General features: G+C 43.5%; 2 non-coding genes across 2 annotated transcripts; both read right to left on the bottom strand.

Annotated features, from left to right (window-relative positions):
* Nucleotides 1-911: 911 nt before the first annotated feature.
* trnav-uac (transfer RNA valine (anticodon UAC)) lies at nt 912-984 on the bottom strand. Its single transcript has one exon. It is a non-coding gene; the product is annotated as a tRNA-Val (tRNA).
* A 570-nt stretch (nt 985-1,554) lies between these two features.
* On the bottom strand, nt 1,555-1,627 carry trnav-uac (transfer RNA valine (anticodon UAC)). Its single transcript has one exon. It is a non-coding gene; the product is annotated as a tRNA-Val (tRNA).
* Between the last annotated feature and the right edge of the window lie 1,879 nt (nt 1,628-3,506).

Below are 3,506 nucleotides of genomic sequence, written 5' to 3'. Positions count from 1 at the left end.
CCTAACCCTAACCCTAACCCTAACCCTAACCTAACCCTAACTCAAAAAGTTTGCTATCGTGCTCGTTCAGGTAAAATTGAAGCTCTAATCTGCCCTTAAAGCAGATTGACAATCTGAGTAAATCCCATCCAAAGTAGGACAGAGTTAATTCGGCGTGGCAGTCTGCTAAGAGTTCCTTCAAATCTTTCCTTCTCCTATCTCGAAATAATGGTCTTTGCAGCTTCGACCACCTGCTTACCAAAGAGCCATTTCTGCACAGATTGAACAAAAGCCACAGTCTGTTTCACACACAGTTTCGAGCAGGGAACCTATCGCATATAAGGCAAATGTGACGACCACTACAACACCGAAACCTGTCATAAAGATTTGCTTGCTTTAACACCTCTAGGCAGGCTTAGCCTTATGTAGCGTTGAATGGGAACGCAAAAGACCCCCAATTTACGCAGCCTTGGAAAAAGGCACCGTTGTTTCCATCTAGTTTCAAACTGGGGACCTTTCTTGTGTAAGGCTAAAATGATAACCACTACACTACAGAAACTTACCTGGAGAACGCAGCTGTAAATCTCCTGGAACGTCGCAAAGAGTTTATGCATTCCCTTTAAAACAAAACTCTGCTTCGAACCAATGACCTTTTGTGTTTTAGGTTAACGTGATGACCACTATACCACAGAAACTCGAAAAATTGCTGTCGTGCTCTTTCAGGTTAAATTGAAACTGTAATCTGCCTTCAAAGCACATTGACAATCTGAGTAAGTCCCACACACAGTAGGGCAGAGTTCATTCGGCGTGGCAGTCTGCTTAGAGTTCCTTAAAATCTTGCCTTCTCCTACCTTGAAATTAAGGTCTTTGCAGCTTCGACCACCTGCTTACCAAAGAGCCATTTCTGCACAGATTGAACAAAAGCCACAGTCTGTTTCCGCCCAGTTTCGAGCTGGGGACCTTTCATGTGTAAGGCGAACGTGATGAACACTACACTACAGAAACCTGTCGTAATGCCTCATTTGCTTTAACACCTCTAGGCAGGCTTAGCCTTATGTAGCGTTGAGTGGGAACGCAAAAGACCCCCAACTTACGCAGCCTTGGAAAGACCCACCGTTGTTTCCATCTAGTTTCGAACTGGGGATCTTTCTCATATAAGGCTAAAATGATAACCACTATACTACAGAAACTTATTTGGAGAACGCAGCAGTAAATCTCCTGGAACATCGCAAATAGTTTATGCATTCCCTTTAAAACAAAACTCTGCTTCTGCTCAGCTTCGAACCAATGACCTTTTTTGTTTTAGGCTAACGTGATGACCACTATACCACAGAAACTCAAAAGATGCGCACTCGTGCTCTTTCAGGTAAAATTGAAACTGTAATCTGCCCTCAAAGCAGATTGACAATCTGAGTAAATCCCATTCACAGTAGGACAGAGTTCATTCAGCGTGGCAGTCTGCTTAGAGATCCTTAAAATCTTGCCTTCTCCTACCTCGAAATTAAGGTCTTTGCAGCTTCGACCACCTGCTTACCAAAGAGCCATTTCTGCACTGATTGAACAAATGCCACAGTCTGCTTCCGCCCAGTTTCGAGCTGGGGACCTTTCGCGTGTAAGGCAAACCTGATGACCACTACACTACAGAAACCTGTCGTAAAGCTTTGTTTGCTTTAACACCTCTAGGCAGGCTTAGCCTTTTGTAACGTTGAGTGGGAACGCAACAGACCCACAATTTACGCAACCTTGGAAAAAGGCACCGTTGTTTCCACCCAGTTTCGAATTGGGGACCTTTCTCATGTAAGACTAAAGTGATAACCACTACACTACAGAAATTTATCTGGAGAAAGCAACAGTAAATGTCCTGGAACATCGCAAAGAGCTTATGCATTCCCTTTAAAATAAAACTCTGTTTCTATTCAGCTTCGAACCGAGGACCTTTTGAGATTTAGGCTAACGTGATGACCACTATACCACAGAAACTCAAAAGATGTGCTCTTGTGCTCTTTCTGGTTAAATTGAAACTGTAATCTGCCCTCAAAGCAGATTGACAATCTGAGTAAATCCCATTCACAGTAGGACAGAGTTCATTCGGCGTGGCAGTCTGCTTAGAGTTCCTTAAAATCTTGCCTTCTCCTACCTCGAAATTACGGTCTTTGAAGCTTCGACCACCTGCTTACCAAAGAGCCATTTCTGCACAGATTGAACAAAAGCCAAAGTCTGTTTCCGCCCAGTTTCAAGCTGGGGACCTTTCGTGTGTAAGACTAACGTGGTAACCACTACACTAGAGAAACCTGTCTTAAAGTCTAATTTGCTTTAACACCTCTAGGCAGGCTTAGCCTTGTGTAGCGTTGAGTGGGAACGCAATAGACCCCCAACTTATGCAACCTTGGAAAAAGGCACCATTGTGTCCACCCAGTTTCGGATGGGTTAGGCTCAAAAATAAAACAGACCCCCAACTTACGTAACCTTGGAGAAAGGCACTGTTGTTTCCATCCAGTTTCGAATTGGGGACCTTTCTCATGTAAGGCTAAAAGTATATCCACTACACTACAGAAACTTATCTGGAGACAGCAGCAGTAAATGACCTGGAACGTCGCAAAGAGTTTATGCATTCCCTCAAAAATAAAACTCTGTTTCTGCTCAGCTTCAAACCGAGGACCTTTTGTGTTTTAGGCTAACGTGATGACCACTATTTAACAGAAACTCGAAAAATGTGCTCTTGTGCTCTTTCAGGTTAAATTGAAACTGTATTCTGCCCTCTAAAATGCAGATTTACAATCTGAGTAAATCCCATTCACAGTAGGACAGAGTTCATTCGATGTGGCAGTCTGCTTAGAGTTCCTTAAAATCTTGAATTCTCCTACCTCAAAATTAAGGTCTTTGCAGCTTCGACCACCTGCTTACCAAAGAGCCATTTCTGCACAGATTGAACAAAAGCCACAGGCTGTTTCCACCCAGTTTCGAGCTGGGGACCTCTCGCGTGTAAAGCAAACGTGATGACCACTACCCTACAGACACCTGTTGTAAAACCACATTTGCTTTAACACCTCTAGGCAGGCTTAGCCTATTGTAGCATTGAGTGGGAACGCAACAGACCCACAACTTACGCAACCTTGGAAAAAGGCACCGTAGCTTCCACCCAGTTTCGGTGGCCGCCTTCTAATTAGCACAGCCAATAGTCTATAGCAGGGCAATTCCTCAATATTGAAGTTGCGTTTTATTGTTTAACATTTTGAAGTCAGGGCAAAGTATTTCAAATTTTGGATACAATTTCTTTCTAATTGCTTCATATTTAGGGCAGCGGGAGAGGAAGTGTTGCTCTGTCTCCGCTTCTCCATGGGTACAGTATGGGCAGATGTGGCTCTCTTTGGGCAGCCAGTTTTGTCGATATCTGCCCATCTCTATAGTCAGAGTATAGTTTTTCACTGTACTCAGATATTCTGCAGATATTATTCATATATTCTGCATTCTCTCTCTCTCTGTCTCTCTCTCTGTCTTTCTCTCTCTCTCTCTCTCTCTATCTCTCT

The sequence above is a fragment of the Sinocyclocheilus grahami genome, unplaced genomic scaffold, assembly GCF_001515645.1.
Source record: "Sinocyclocheilus grahami isolate Dianchi unplaced genomic scaffold, SAMN03320097.WGS_v1.1 scaffold2120.1, whole genome shotgun sequence".
NCBI classification, from domain to species: domain Eukaryota; kingdom Metazoa; phylum Chordata; class Actinopteri; order Cypriniformes; family Cyprinidae; genus Sinocyclocheilus; species Sinocyclocheilus grahami.
This window is presented reverse-complemented; position numbering and strand designations above follow the sequence as displayed.